The sequence below is a fragment of the Triturus cristatus genome, chromosome 11 (genome assembly GCF_964204655.1).
Source record: "Triturus cristatus chromosome 11, aTriCri1.1, whole genome shotgun sequence".
Lineage (NCBI taxonomy): Eukaryota > Metazoa > Chordata > Amphibia > Caudata > Salamandridae > Triturus > Triturus cristatus.
The window spans coordinates 136947456-136963892 of record NC_140594.1 but is presented as its reverse complement, the minus strand read 5'-3'; the positions used below and the strand labels follow the sequence as shown (position 1 = coordinate 136963892).

Here is a 16437-nt window from a genome sequence, read left to right as displayed (position 1 = left end):
TCACTGACTGCCTGTCAGCAACTTTCTTCAGGCATCCATAGGAGTCGACGACGAAACCCGACGCAAGTTCACACCTATGCACCCGCAGCCCGTGGGCTAGGTGACTTGAGTACTCCGGTGCTCACAAGGGTATTGACTAGTTCCTTCCGAATTGTCCTAAAACTCTTAATTTCTAAATACTACTATTTCTATCGACTTTAACGCATTACGCGTGAGTGTTTCCACTCTGCACCTGAATCCTGTGGGCCTCCCACTGCCTAGCAACTGATAGGATAGTGTAGCCCCAGCGATTCCCTAGGCCTATCCTGTGTTCGTGACAGTGGTTCTTATACCACTTACTTAGTATATGGTTTGCGTGGCCCCTAGGGCCTAACTGTATTACTTACCTGTGTGACTTATGTATGCTTAAATAAGACTGTGTTGTACTTACCTCGAATCTCATAAAGAGTGCTGAGGGTATTTTTGACTAGAATAAATACATTCTATTTTTATAATATATCTGTTGTGGTGTCCTTTCATTTGGTATTCTAGGGGTTGCAAATGGTATAACAGCTGGCTTCACATGCCATACAGAGTTTAGCCTAAGACTGCTCTTGTCCATGCTACCACTAGGATAGCTGGTCGATAAGGTTGACTTTACAACCAATCACCATAAGGGTTGTTTGGACTGATACAGGGTGTACACTAGAACTAGTGACATCATATATCAGGCCAACTTCTCACTCTAGGGACTTATAAGGGTACCCCAGAATCCAATCTTTAGTGTACCTAAAGTACATGCAATCAATTTAGAGGAGAAAGCAGCTAGGCTGGGGTCCTGGATAGCAGGATCCTAGCCAGACTAAGTCGAAAACAATGAAACATCAGCAAAAAGTGGGGGTAACTATAAGAAGCATATCCTACTCTCCTACAGCGTACATCTGGGTGATAACAGTGTAAAGCGTAACTGCATTGTGCCACTAGATAGTAAAGATGGATATTTGGGACTCCAACCCACCCCGTTTTATACGGGAGAACAAGTATATGAGTCTCTGTTCATCACTTTTGGAGCCAAACATCATCGATGTGGAACCGCACATCACCTATAGCCCCTTCCGTGCTCCCGTCGGCCAACGGCCGTCGCGAGCACTACCTGGCTAGTGCTGCGCACGTCCGTTGGCCAATGCGCCCGCCCACTTTTTCAAACCGCCGCATGGCGGCGGAATTCATGCCACATTTAAGCGGCTAGGTGCATAGGAGTACTGCTCTTGAGTTTTCCGGATCCAGTGTGATGCCTTGGTAATATTTACAAGGTGAGAAATCTGCAGTTAGAAGTATCTATCAGATGGGGCCTGATTTGCAGACTCCACTCCAGGCCGCAAATTTGCCAAAAGTGTCAGTACAAAGGACTTTGTAGATGGTAGCCTGCCCACGTGAATGACATGCATAACCTCAGGTGGCAGACTGAATACAATCAACTGTCACCGCTCCATCGCAACAAAAGGAGGTGTAGATTGTGCAGGTACAGGTGCAGAACTCTACCAGGTTGCTGCGACAGATGGTCCTCCCACAGCAGTAGCCTAATTGGAGAACTAATGTTCTCGGTACTAAACTTTTCTGGTCCACTCCGGAGACATACAAGATGACTTGGGCATGGTCATTCCTGAACTTCAGAACTCGAACCATCAAAAGCAGAGGTGGAAAGGCATAAAGGAGTCCCATGCTCCACTGTCGACTGAATGTCTTTCCTACAGAGAATATCTAAAGTTTTGACACTGTACATTCACCACTGTGGTGAAACCATCCATTCAGGGTTCGTCCTAGTGTTGAGAGCCATACGTCACCTCGGTGTGCAACGGCCATTTGTGATTTGCCTGGATTTCCCCGTGGAGCTCATCCGCTCTGACTTTTAAAGATCATGTCTTGTAGTTCATGATCAGGGAGATGCCCTTATGCGCCACATAACTCCAGAGGTGCAGCAGTTCTTGGCACAGGAACCCACTCCGCTCTGCTTGTAGCAGTACCACATGGTGGTGATGTTGTCTGTGAGAATCCGCTCTAGTCTTCCCTAGATGGATGGCAGGAAGGGCTTCCACATCAGGCAAGTGTCCTGCAGCTCCAAAAGTTGACATGGATCCAGGTTTCCGCTCTGTGAATGAGTAAGGTTTGACGTGGCCCATTGATTGATAACCCCAACGATGTCAGCAGGTTCGAGGTCAATAGTCTGCAACTTACTGTAGCAAGGCAGTCTTCAAAAGCCAGTTGTTGAGGCACTGGAATCCCCACCTTCTGACAATGGGTGTCGAACATCACAATCACTTTTGTTAACACCGGAGGGTAAGGCCATAGGGCAGCACAGCAAATAGAAAATACTCCTGGCTGACCTTGAAACAGAGATAACTTCTGTGAGACTGCAGAACGGCCATATGAAAGTACACATACTGAAGGTCCAAGACTACAATCCAGTCGCATAGATGCTGGGCAGACCTGGTCAGTGTGAGCATTTTTAATTTGTCCTTCCACAGGAAAGCATTCATAAGGTGCAGATTGAAAATATTAGAAAGGACTCCATACTTCTTCGGGACAATGAAGTAGCCAGAGAAAGAACCCGTTCTTATTTCCTAGGCCGGCACCCTCTTGATGGCAACTTTGGACAGTATACCTTGCACCTCTTGCAGTAGGATGGACATTTGCTACTCTCTGAGAGATGCTCTGATGTTAGTGGGAGCTATGTGGGTCGTAAAGAAACGGAAGGGCTTAGCCTTGGTGAATGATCGGGTGGACCTGTATGTCTGATGTGATGGACTGCCACCCTGGGAGAAAATGTTGCATCCTGCTTCCCACAAGGTGGTTGTGCACCGCTAAGGGCAAACTAAAAGGGTTTGGAAGCTGATGCTGCAGGGAAGGGGTACTAGGAAGATGGGTACCCCTAGTGGCCTGCACATCGTCTGCCTGATTCCCGCCCCTGGACACGAAAGGGCTGATGTGACTACAGCGGGGTGAAGGGGAACCTGGTGCTGTGTATATACCAAACCCTTGGAGTAGCTTCAGAAGGACAGACAGTGATGTAGGAATTGACAGGCAGGAGTAGAAAGGCTCAAAGAGCATACCAAAGCCTGGCTTTCCTTCAAGCGTCCAGAACAGAATTAGCTTTTTCACCAAAAATTTCCCAGCAGGCATGCATATAACGGCCTCAAGCCTAAGCTGGCCGAAGAAAACAAACATTTCCCAAAAGCTTCAACCCTCTTCCACTCCTGGTTGTGGGGGACGAATTGCGAATTACCTTGCCGGTGAAAGCTTGAACCACCAGATTCTCAGGTGTAGGATGCAAGCAAGAAAATCAGGGTTGCCAGGCGCCGGTCTGTGGCGCCTGTTCACTGGAGAGCAAAAGCAAGGTTTAGACTAAACGCCAATAAGGATGTCTGTTAGGGCTTCATTAGACCGTAGTAAGGGCTCAGATAATGCCGGAGCAGGCTGAAGAACTTCAGAAAGTATATTTGTTTAAACCTCAACAGAAGGAAGCTATAGATCTAGGACCTCAACAGCACGCCTGACGACTACACTAAAGGAAACACTCACTTCCATTTGTGGCCGAAGGGGGTAAATCAACCCTATATCAGAGGAAGGATCAAGCCAACTGGCCTCTTGTAAATCCATAAATAAACAGTCATCACAATGTGGGGGTAAATCATCCCCATCATCTCCATTGTCATCTCCAAGTGACAGCAAACTCTCGTTAGTCTGAACTGAAATGCTGTTAGAGCAACTGATGACAGCTCCGTGGTGGGGGAGGATTTTCTCTGCGTCAGACTGTAGGGTAACCAGGTGTTCTGGAGTAGAGTCAGAGCGTGATCTGTGTCGAGGCAGATTCGTCTGGGGGGTCAGACACTAGAGTCGGCAGAGGAACCACCTCTTGTGTTAGTGGGAGCAGCATTGACAAGAAATGGACCTTCTTGTGTTTTCACTTCGATTTGGACTTCGACTTACTGGATGAACTTAAAGATAACCTGTAATGGGATCAGCCCCATGGGAAGGAATGGATCTGAACCTTTGACTCAGAGTGGGACTTGTGTGACTTCGTTTGATGTTCGCCAACATACAGCTTTGCTTTCATGGTCTTGAATCACCTTTGGGTGCATGAGGGAACATTTTTCAAACGACTTCGAAGTCGTGACCCGTCCCAAACATCAAAGGTACACCTCGTGTGGGTCCGTCACCAACAAAAAGGTTACTTACCTTCGGTAACAATGTATCTGTAAGAGACATATGTAGTTATAGATTCCTTACCTTAGAATTACTCTCAGGCGTCAGACTGGATCCGGAGAATTGTTTCGTAGCAGTACCTCTGCGCGTCGCTCGACTCGGCATCCGTTGTCAGAGTCGTGGTCGCCGGGATGACGTTGCGGTGTCTCCTTAGACGCCGCCCCTGCGCGCTGTCAGTTCTGACACGACTTTCAACGCCAGAAGCACAGAGCCATGCAAGACACTGCCCACTGGTGCACAAAACTAGTGCCCTGGAAGGGAGTCCCCATCCCTTGAAGTCAGTTTGCAGAACGAGGAGGATGGGTGGGTTGGTAAGGAATCTATAACTACATATGTCTCCTACAGATACATCGTTACCAAAGGTAAGTAACTTGTTCATCTGAAAGAGACCGTTGTTATAGATTCCTTACCTTAGAACAGATACCCTAGCCATACCAATCCTGGAGATGGCTCTGCGAACTAAGTTCACACCAGAAAGTCCTGGAGAACAGAACCGACGAAAAAAACGTCTTTCTGGACTTGACTGTCCAGGCAATAATGTTTTGTGAACGTGTGCAGGGATGCCCACGTGGCTGCCTGGCAGATGTCATTCAGAGGAACTCCACATCCCAAAGCAGTAGTGGCTGCCGTCGCCCTGGTAGAGTGGGCGCGCAGCCCTACTGGAGGTTCCTTTTTTGCCAAAGAATAACAGATCTTGATGCATAGGACAACCCATCAAGAGATGGTACATTTGTGCACGGCCCGACCTTTCTTGGCGCCCACATAACCCACAAAGAGTTGATTGTCCACCAGGAATTCTTTAGTGCGGTCAAGGTAGAAGGACAGTGCATGCTTTGGGTCCAGACAGTGGAGTCTCTCCTCCTCTTTGGAAAGGTGCGGGGTTGGGAAGAAGGTGGGCAATGTGATAGTCTGACCTATGTGGAAAGCGGTAACCACTTTGGACATAAAAGAGAGCCTAGTGCGAAGGACCACTTTGTCCGGATGAACAGCAAGAAAGGGAGGCTTGAAAGACAGAGCCTGAAGCTCACTCACCCTGCGAGCAGGGGTGATGGCAAGCAGGAAAGTCTTTAAAGTAAGATGAAGAGGACAATTATGTAGTGGCTCAAAGGGAGCACACAAAGATTAGTAAGGACACGATTCAAGTTCCACTGGGGCATTATGAAAGGAGGAGGAAATTGATGAGTAATGCCCTTCAGAAATCTATTTACAATCAGGGACTTGAAAAGAGAAGGCTGATCAGGAAGGCGACGAAAGGTCGAAATGGCCGAAAGATAGCCTTTAGAAGTGCCCAGAGCAAAGCCCTGCTGGGCAAAGAGAGAATGAAGAGGAGAACCTCTGAAAGAGGAGCAGAAAGGGGATCCATAGCCTTCGCTGTGCACCATGCCACAAATTTGTTCCATATACAGGTGTACACCATTTTAGTAGAGGGATACCTGGCTGCCAAGATGACATTACAGACTTTGGGAGGAAGGTTGAAAGCTGTCAACTGTCGCCGCTCAATCTCCACGCAAGGAGGTGGAGGCTGGACAGGTTTGGGTGGAGGACTGTCCCCTGCTGCTGCGACAGAAGATCCTCCCGAAGAGGCATTCTTATCAGAGGATCGATGGCCATGCTCAAGAGCTCGGGATACTAGACTCTTTATGCCCAGTCCGGAGCCACAAGAAAGACTTGGGCCCGGTCAAGCTTGATCCTCAAGCTTGATCCCCCGCCTTCAACAGCCAGCCATCAAGATAGGGGAACACTGGAACCCCTGATCTGCGCAGATGAGCTGCAACCACTGCCATCACTTTCGGGAGCATGGTGAACAGAAAATGCTTGTGGCCTACCATGAACCGTAGGTAACGTCTGTGGGTTGGCAGGACGGGGATGTGGAAATAAGCGTCCTGCAAGTCCAACGTGACCATCCAGTCTCCGGGGTAGAGGGCAGACAAGACCTGAGCCAAGGTTAGCATTTTAAACTTCTCCTTCCAGAGGAAGCGGTTGAGGGCCCTGAGGTCTAAGATAGGACGCAGGCCTTTGTCCTTCTTGGGAACCAGAAAGTAGTGAGAATAGCAACCACGACCTACTTCTGGCACAGGGACCCGTTCAATAGCTCCCTTGGCCAAGAGAGCCGTAACTTCCTGCTGGAGAAGGGCCAAATGATCCTCCGACATGCGGTGGTATCTCGGTGGCATGGCTGGAGGGGTAGTCTTGAAGGGGAGGGAGTAGCCCCTTCAGACTATCTGCAAAACCCACCTGTACGACGTGATGTGTTGCCAGTGGTGGAGGTGATGGCGAATCCTGCCGCCCACTGGCCTCTGGTGGTCGTGAAAGGTCAGACTAGGAAGGTTTGGAGGCAGCTGCAGGGGGGTTGTGGGGGGGGGTTATGAGTGAACTGGCCCGCCTGCTGGCCCTACATCTGCGTTGTTGTGTCCCACGGCCACGCATAGACTGGGTAGCTTGTGTGGCCCTGTGGCTCGCTTGGGTGGAACGTTGTGGGGCACCCCTTCTGTAGCCACGAAAGGCAGACTGCGTGGGGCGAGAGGTTTCCACGAGACCCAAGGATCTGGCCATAGCCCTAGAATCCTTGAAGCGCTCGAGTGCTGAGTCCACCTTGTCACCAAACAGGCGACGGCATCAAAGGGCATTTCCAGAAGGGTGGATTGGACATCCCCTGAAAAACTAAATGTCAGGGCTACCGACGTGGAAACCGTTCTGCCCAGAGAGTCGGCAGTATCCAGCCCACACCGGCTGATTAACTTAGCTGCGTCTCGACCCTCGGCAACTGCGCGATTGAGCACGGCCCGTGCCTCCTCCGGACACTGTGGCAGCACTAGCGCAATTATTTCCCACACTGTATGGGTATACCGGCCCAAGAGGCATGTGGTGTTCACAGACTGCAGCCTGAAGCTGGCAGAAGAAAACAACATCTTCCCAAAGTGGTCCAGCTTCTTGGATTCCCTATCTTGGGGCGCAGTAGGAAATGCGCCTGACGAGGCTTGGACCACCAAGCTCTCGGGGTTGGGTGTTGGGAGAGGAAAAGTGGGTCGCCAGGGGCCAAGCGGTGGCGTCGAGCAATCATCCTGTCCACAGGAGCCCCTGTGCTGGGCTTGGACCAAGTGCCCAGAAGGATGTCGGTGAGGGCTTCATTAAAAGGCAGCAGGGGCTCCGAAGAGGCTGCTGCCGGCTGAAGCACCTGTCAGGAGGTTAGTCCTGACTGCCACCGTAGGAAGCTCAGCTGCCCTACGCAACACCACAGCATAGGAAGCTCCCGCTTCCGTAGCCACGGTAGGGGGAGGTATCCAGACCACTGGCCTCACACAACTCCTCTTGCCAGTCCAGTTCTTCAACCTGGTCAGCTAGAGGGTCAATAGACCCCTCTCAGTTCTCCGCAGCCTCCGCTGGCTGCCACTCAGGACAATAGGGAGTGCCAGGGATGAACAGCAGTACAAAAGTACCCTCCGGTGCCGGTACAGACGTCGGGCGACATGGGTCTGGCACCGGGTCCAAGTCAGTGGTGAGCCTGGGTTCGTCGCCAGTTGGGGGCACAAGCGGCGCCGGGGGCGTTGTCAGTGGAATCTGCAGCAGGGAAGGTACCGTGTGGTCGACTGGCGCCGATCCGGATCCAGGCTTGGATCTCCGGGGGCCCTCTGGCGCCGGAGCCACCGGCATTGAAAGCCTAGGGCCCCCACCCGAGTCCATGAGGTCCGAAGGCACACCTGCAGAGTTGGGCTGCCCAAAAATGCAATGAAGAGCCTCGTAAAAGGCTCGAAGCTGGGCAGGTGACACTCTGGCTCTGGGGAAGGGAGGGAAGCGCGGAGCCGTCCAAGAAGGAGGCTCCGAAGACTGAGCTGGAGAGCGCCGCCGCCGCCCGGGTCCCACGTTTCGGCGGCCGATGGACGTGGAGAAGGTGAAGATACTTCTCCGCCTTCTTCTTGTGCTTCGACTAACCCGTTGAGTGCGAAGACTTCGATGACGAGTGGTGGTGACTCCGTGACCGGTCCCGCGACCTTCCTCTCGACTGGGACCTCGAACAGCGCGGAAGCAGTGGAAAAAACTTTCCGGATCTAGTCCGACGCCTAGTGCACGACCATGACACGAAGTCCTGCTCAGACTGCCAGGCCATGAATCCAAAGTCTTTGCAGGAGAGGGCCCGAAAGCTCTTGGAGGACCGGCAGTCTGCTCCGCGCTATTCAAGGTCCCAGTCGAGAGGAAGGTCGCGGGACCATGTTTTAGGGGGCAAAGCAAATGCACTTGTGTACTGAATAGCAGTGCCCCAGTGCAATACCAGTGAGCAAGAAAATGGGGATGTACATGCAAAAAGAAGGATTTTCTGACAACGTTCATGAATAACTAGCGTTGGAATCATTTCGAGGGGGCACTAGGCAAGCAGCGGTTACTATGTCACAACTCTGGTGGTTGAAGGCTTTTACCGCTGCTGTCTTGGGCCCAAACCCACTATGGCACTGAAAACTGAACATTAAGTGCACTTGTTCAGCACTAGGCCCTCAGGGTAGTGGGAAGGGTAGTCTAAGGCTATTCAAGGATATAGTGGGTGGGAGGGTGTAGAGATGGTGACCTTAAAAGTTATTATAGCATGCCATTATGTATGTCCAATCTAGTGCTTCACTGTATAAAATTGAAGTAATTTATTACACCAAAATTAAATACCACCCAAGGAGTATTCTGACGGCCACAGGGTTGTATAACAGGAAGTACAGGGCAAATCTGCTACATATGTATCAAGCTGAAAATAATCTCCCATGTGCAGACTCATTGTAATCAGTGTAAGCAGACTTCAATGTCAGAGGCCACTAGGCCTGTTCTTTATTGCCGTAGTCACTATTGACTAACCATAACTTTCACTAAATCTAAGATTGTCACAAGTTTGAGGGTGCAGTAGTTAAATGGGCATAGTGGTAGTGATGGTCCCCAGCTCAAAACACTCACTCTGAATTGTGTGCGCGATGGCCTGTCTTCCTTCGGTGTTTTGTCGAGTGCCCTGGAAACTTGTCAGAAGGTGCAACAACAGGTTGCATGGCTGGAGGGGTAGTATCGAAGGGGAGGGAGTAGCCCCTATGGACTATTTGCAAAACCCACCTGTCCGAAATGATGGGGCGCCATTGGGGGAGGTGATGGCGAATCCTGCCGCCCACTGGCGTTTGATGGGCCTGATAGGTTAGACTAGGTGGGTTTGGAGGCTGCTGCGGGGGGGGGGGGGGGGTTGGTGGACTGGCCCGCCCGCAGGCCCCCAGAACCACGACGGTTGTTCCCACGTCCCCGGCCACGCAAAGGTTGGGTAACTTGTTGCGGCCTGTGGCTCTGGGCGGGACGTAGCGGGGCACCCCTTCCGTAGCCACGAAAGGGGTGAAAAGCAGACTGCGCAGGGCGGGTGGAGAGGCCCAAGGTCTTGGCTGTAGCCCATGACTCCTTGAAATGCTCTAGAGCGTTGTCTGCTTTGTCGCCAAAAAGGCAATGGCCATCAAGGGCATGTCCATCAAGGTGTTCTGGACATCCCCTGAAAAACCAGTCAACCTCATCCAGGCATAGCGTCGAAGCGCTACCGACGTTGAAATGGTTCTGCCCAGAGAGTCGGCGGTGTGCATCCCACAACGTACCGCAAACTTCGCTGCATCCCTCCCGGTGGCAACAGCCTGGGAGAGCACTGTCCAGGCCTACTCCGGACACTGAGGCAGCACCTGCGCCACCGTATTACCACACCGAAAGGGAATAACGGCCCAAGTGACATGCAGTGTTTACGGACCGCAGTCCTAAGCTGGCAGAAGAGAACATTTTCTTTCCAAGGTGGTCCAGCTTCTTGGATTCCCTTTCCAGTTGAGCGGTAGGGAAGGCGCTTTTGGAAGTGGAGGCTTGGACCACCAAGCTCTACAGGGTGGGGTGTTGGGAAAGGAAAGTGGGGTCGCCCGCAGCCGGGCAGTGGCGTCAGGCAATCATCCTGTCCACGGAAGCCCCCGTGTTGGGCCTGGACCAAGTTCCCAAAAGGATGTCAATAAGGGCCTCATTGAATGGAAGCAGAGACTCCAAAGAGCTCACCGCCGGCTGAGCACCTCTGTCAGGAGGTTAATCCTGACTGCCACGGTAGGGAGTTCGAGGTTGAGAGCCTCGGTTGCCCAACGCAACACCACTGCGTACGAAGCTCCCTTCTCCGTAGCAACGGTAGGAGGAGACAGCATGCCAAGGTCAGGGGAGGTGTTCAGACCACTGGCATCCCCCAGTTCCTCTCTCCAGTCCTGCTCAGATTCTACTTGATCAGCTAAAGGGTCTCCTGACCCCTTTCAGTCCTCCTCCTCATCCTCTGGGTGCCAATCGCGCTCAAAAGGGACCCTTGGAGTGAACAGGGGTACAAAAACTCCTCTTGGCGCCGGATCCGGCATCGGATGCCGCCGGTCCGGGTCCACTTCGGGATGGAGGCCGGGGTTGACGCCGGCCGGGGGGCTGACCGGTGTCGGACAAGGTAGTGGTGCCGGAGGAAGCGGCGCAGTTGGAGGCGTAATGAGGTCAACCTGCGCCGATCCGGATCCAGGCCTGGATCCAAGGGGAGGTTGCGGGGCCGGGGATGGAGCCGCCGGCGGAGAAGGCCTAGGCCCCCTAACCGAGTCTGCGGGGCCTGAAGGCGCACCGGCGGTTTTGGGCTACCCAAAAATGGCGTGCATCGCCTCATAGAACGTACAAAGCTGGGTGGGAGTCGCTCTGGGTCCCGGAAAGGGAGGGAAATGCGAAGTCGAGTCTTCGAGCTCCACACGCGGAGCCGCGGGAGGGGCACCACCCGCGTTCATCGGTTGGCCGGAGAGGTCGAAGAGCGATGGTGCTTCTTCAACTTCTTCTTATGCTTCGACTTACCCGAGACAACTGCCGGTGCTCAAGCAGCTTTCGGGACCGCTCTTGCAAAGCCTTCGGCGCCATCGTCCGGCAGTCGAAGCACGACTTGGAATCGTGGTCACGCTCCAGACAAAAAAGACACATGCAGAGTGGTTCCGTCACCGACGTCATCCGATGACAAGAACGGCATGGCTTGCAGCCGGGCATCCCTCGTGCACCTTAGGAGTCGAAGACTAGAAAAAGAAGTCGACAAAAGTCGATAAAAACTGAGTCAAAAAATTACTCAAGGTACAGCTCTTCCAGGCTCTGCGCTGGCTGGCGCGGAAAAATAAAGAACTGACGTCAGCGACTGATGCGTAACCAACCGACGCCACCTTCCGACGCGCAGAGGTACTGCTGACGAAAAAACTTTCCGGATCCAGTCTGACGCCTGGGGGTAATTCTAAGGTAAGGAATCTGTAACTAACGTGTATCTTTCAGATACTTTTCTTTATGAGCATAGTATATGCTGCAAGAAAACACACCACTGGCATGGAAAGTTAAATGTCACCTGTGGATTGCAGAACATGTTGTACCATCTGCTAGGCTGACAAAGAAGACAGGCCATTAGGCCCACCTATGTAGCCCGACTGCTGCAGCTTTTAAGTCTGCAGGCAAACATGTCAAAAATAACCTCTTTTCTGAGAGGAAAGAACCCTACTTTTAAATATTAAATGAGTCACCCCTAAGTACGCATTGTAGCCCACAAAGTAGAGTTCTTAGTATTTAATGGTAGTACATGGCATGTATCTATAGTGACTTGTCCTCAAAACCTATTTTCACTATAAAGTGCTATAAATGTCCTATGAGGAAAAACAAACTCCAGCTAAAATACTAAGTTTGCGATCTTTGGTTTGGGATGATCATCCTTATTATCATTTATAATTGTAAAGTGCATCTGCAACCTAGGAAAACATCCTGGCACTGGCTAAATGGGGCAAAAATGAAAGGGTTGTGCAAATCAACCACTAATTTGAGTAGAGCCAAGTTTTGAGAATTTTCCTGAAGGCAAAATGACTACCGGTGGCTTGAAGCCTGGGGGCAGATTATTCCAGACTTGAGTCACCTGCATGAGCTTTATTGAACTGAAAATCTTTAATATGCAAGCATTTAAAAGGTCTTTGAAGGACATAATCTCACTGTTTATGAGGACCTACTTGGAGAAATGCCCATTGAATCAAGCACGTTGTCTAAAAGAGAATTCTCTCTGACACAAGGAGTCAGTGAAGCAAGGTCAGACCAGATGTTGTAGAGGCACCTCGTGGCAGGGAAAGCACTATTTTGGCTGCAGCAGACTGGATCAGAGCTAACAGCTTTAAGAGGTTTGTATGAGCACTCAAAAAAAATGTACTTTGTACTATTAGTGGGTTCCACGGCCAAGGAAGCAGAGTAAAGATTTTGCGAAGAATCCGCATTAGAGAGAAGCAGAAGGCAGAGAGTTTGTTGACATGGGAATAGGGTGAGAGATCACAGTCCATTTGTAACACCAGGTCCCCATATGAAATTACCGTCACTAGGGCTAAATTCTCCTCCGAGGGCCAGAGGTTTGTTGGAGGAGCATGCCTAGCTTTTCCTATATGGCAAAACATGACTTCAGTCATTTCACTATTGAATTTCAGTGAGTTGGCACCCAACCAACTCGAGATGTCATGAACACAACCATGAAAAGAGACTGTTGGTGAATGAGGGGTATGATCAAATTTAAGAATAAGTTGCGTGTCACTAGAATAATTAATGACTTTTAAACCACGTGATCTGATCAGGAGAACCAGTGGTCTGTGATATCATTAAACTGAGTTGGGCTGATAAGAGGACGCCTAGGGTACCCCTGGTCAGCAGGTGGATCAATATGGGGGTAGGTATATTGCTGGAAACCTGCCCTTTAATTACAATTTGCATCAATTTAGTGCCATTTCTCTTACACCCACCTCTGTCAGCCAGGAAAGGAGGATGTTCTATTTGACCATATAGAAGGCAGTAGACAGCTCTAGTAGCACTAAGGCTACCTGATGACCCCTGTCTACTGCTATGCAAAGACCATCCAGTACTGCAGTCAAAGCAGCATCAGTCCCAAATAATGGGCGAAACCCACATTGTGCCTGGTCTAGTAGGAAATTAATGATTAGCCTTTGAGTTCCGATAGCTTTGTATTAATGCACTTTTCTAGCATTTTACCTGAATACCGGAGTGAAATAGGTCGGAAGGTGCCAATTACTGTGGGGTTAGCAGTGGCTTTAAGAGTGGAAGAACTAAATACTTTTTCCACGCTACAGGAACCATAGCTGATTGGAAGGAATGATTACAGAAAGCCAGGAGAGGGGTGACCAATTGTTCAGCTAGCATCTTTCAGACTATAGGAGGGTGGGGATCAGGCAGGGATCCTGACGAGATGGAATTAGTGATGTTAATAAAATCAGCAGCCTCCAACTATACCAAATCATCCAAGTTGTTGAGCAAGTTATTTGTTTGCGGATCAGTGACCTTGGCTGGTTTGCACGTAGGAGTATGGGCCTGAACCTCTAAGTCTTTGTTTGAAGCAAGGGATGCTATAATACTTTTAACCTTATTATTGAAAACACTTGCTAGGTAAACACAAATCTGTTGAGTCAGTGTGACCATCGGTGAAGTGCAGGCTGGACTGGCGAGAGAGAGAGAGAGCAATAGAAAAGATATAGGACAGACTTCCATGACTCCAAAACTTCTTCTGCAAAAAACGTCTGCTTTAGCAGCTTTGATCAATTTTTTATGATTTTTCAAAGTTTCTTTACATTCAAATCTTGACTCCCAAGAATAGTTAATACATTCGTCACTTTCTGCCTCTTTGCAAACGCGCTAAGAGGGTGATTGGCCTAGGCGCAGATGGGTGAATTTGAGACACTGCTTTTTAAGTGGTTGAGCCATATCAAGTGCCTTATGATCCAAGTTTGATAACTGTCAAATGATTCTGCCACAGAACCATTAAGGTGAGTGTCAGTAGGGGACACTAATATTTCTTAAATGGCTGGCTGAAGTAATTTAGCCCAGGGCCTCATTAAATCAGATGATATGCATCTATCGTAAGCTTTAGTCCGTGAGCTTTCGAAGAGGTCAATCTAGAAGACTATGAGCGAGTGGTCCACACAGACTTGAAGTATTACATATAATACTGATATCCCTTCCCGGGCAAAAATCAAATCTAGTTCCTGGCCAGGTTTATGGGTAAGGCCAGAGACCAACTGTTGGAGGCCAAGCCTGCTAGGGAATCTCTTAAATCAAAGGAGGCAGGGTTGTGAGCAAAAGATTAAAATCTCACAGCACAAAAAAGATGCGTTCAATAGCGTTAGGGGTGTAACAACATCAGCTAGAGATTGTGCAAAGTTGACATGTGAACTTGGGTAGAGATGATAAAGTAACCCTGCAATGGAGCAAGATGCTGAGAGGCTAAGAGAGACACCAAAAACCTCCACATTATCCAAGTCTCCTAATTGAAGTGATTGCAGACTAAAGGACAATTTAAATATTAACGCTCTGGCCCCCTCCTCTCTAACTGGTCCATGGTAGTTGTAAAAATTTAAAACCCTTCAGGACACGCTGTGCCCTAATCAGGATTAGACTTAATGGTGGACCAAGATTCTGTTATAAATAAAAGGTCTAACCTAACAGATTATAGAGGAAAATGTGTTTCTACAGCGTGTTTCACAATTGAACGAGCATTTACTAAGCCACATCTTATTTGATTGCCTGACCTTAAGGCAGGATGCTAAGATTAGACCTACCTTATTAGAAAATTTGACCTCTACTGGCAAATTTGTATAGAAATGAAGGCCGGCCAGGAGGTGGTGGGGGTCTGGGTCAACTAAAGAGGAACCCCAGCATTGCCTCATAAGTTCAAGAGCTGCTCCCTTGTGTAGCATAATCGATCGAAAAGTCACTGAATGCACTCAATGAATTGATGGAAAAATGTGCAGCATTGCTGGCGCTGTGCACAGCAGGCAGCTAGGCCACTTAAATAGCTATTAATGGGAAAAAAGACTATTACGCTAACCAATATTGTGCAGTAGTTTGTGCAAAAAAGAGAGGAGAAATAAATGGCGTTGGGCTGACATGTACACCATTGCCAAACCGCGACAGACCGTGACCGTAGTCCCGTTGTCTCAAATTCAATGGGAATGAATGGCGACCGCAGATGAGGTAAAACTACAATTTGACTAAATCATGACATTTTTTGTAAAAGACAAGAACAATTTTTTGCATAAAAGCTGCTAACTAATCAAAATTAGTAAAACCTCTGGAACAGACTTAAACAGAGCAGTGGGCATAGAATAAAGTGTAGGTGCAATTAACTATTCCAAGTACCTTGGGATACACCACATACATTATTCAGCAAACATTTTTTATGTTTATTAAAATTCTAAGCCACTGGTGAATTTTGATCAGTAATAAATACTTAGAAAAAGTAAGTTTTGAGAAGTTAGACTTTGTCTGCCTGAATGTCCGGGAGGCTAATTTGCATTAGCCTGATCGCAGCTGATCCCAGTCAGTGATTTTCCTTAATGAGGTGTGAAAACTGCTCCTGGAGCAAAAATAATGGCTTAGGCCTTTTGTTAGGAATACCTGGGTGTGAGGTATGTGACTCTTCTCAGCTCAAGAAGGGCAGCTGGGAATGTTAAGGAACTTTATTAACTTGAAAGGTCTGCCCATTCAAAGATAAGTGTAAACAGAGACCTTGGGATGGAACACTTTGCTCCCAGGGCCATCTGTAGCCAACTTGTCACAAGCCAAGTGAGGGGGGGGAGCTATTTCTAGGAACAGTGTGGTGTAGTTGAGATGGGGAACTGTTCATTTACCTCAACATAGTCATGCCTGGTACACTAGAAACCTCCAGAGGCAGAAGGCTGCTGCCATGTTGAATTTGCATCAGGATAGTGCACTCTGAGATAGTAAGGGAAACAAGTTGTGCTGCAAAAGTAGAAAGGGTTGCCACTGGGAACTTTTTCTCATTAGTGGGAGTCACTCCACCCACTGACCAGTGAATCCTACAAAAGTGGCACCTCATTCACAGCTCATCAAAATGCATCTGGACCTACGGAAGAACAGAAGATAAAATGGTCTATTGTCTGTGACCCTTGTGGAGACCTGAGTGGCTAAACCTTCTCCCACTTATACCCAGCCAGGACTGAGGAGTGAACTCCAGTGGGACTCAGACATTTTTTGGACTTCCAAGACCTTTGAAGTGTCAGAGGGACCTTGTAACAAAGGTGCCCAATTTCGAGAGTACTTCATTGGATACAGCTTCAGCTTGCCCAGCTGGAGTATTTTGAGCTCCATAAAAAAGACTAAGTCGAAGGCCGGAATCTT

At 49.3% G+C, this 16437-nt stretch overlaps 1 protein-coding gene across 6 annotated transcripts in view; it reads right to left on the bottom strand.

Annotated features, from left to right (window-relative positions):
- Window positions 1-16437, bottom strand: part of CIT (citron rho-interacting serine/threonine kinase) — a 1313172-nt gene that overhangs the window by 75101 nt on the left and 1221634 nt on the right. The window lies entirely within an intron of this gene.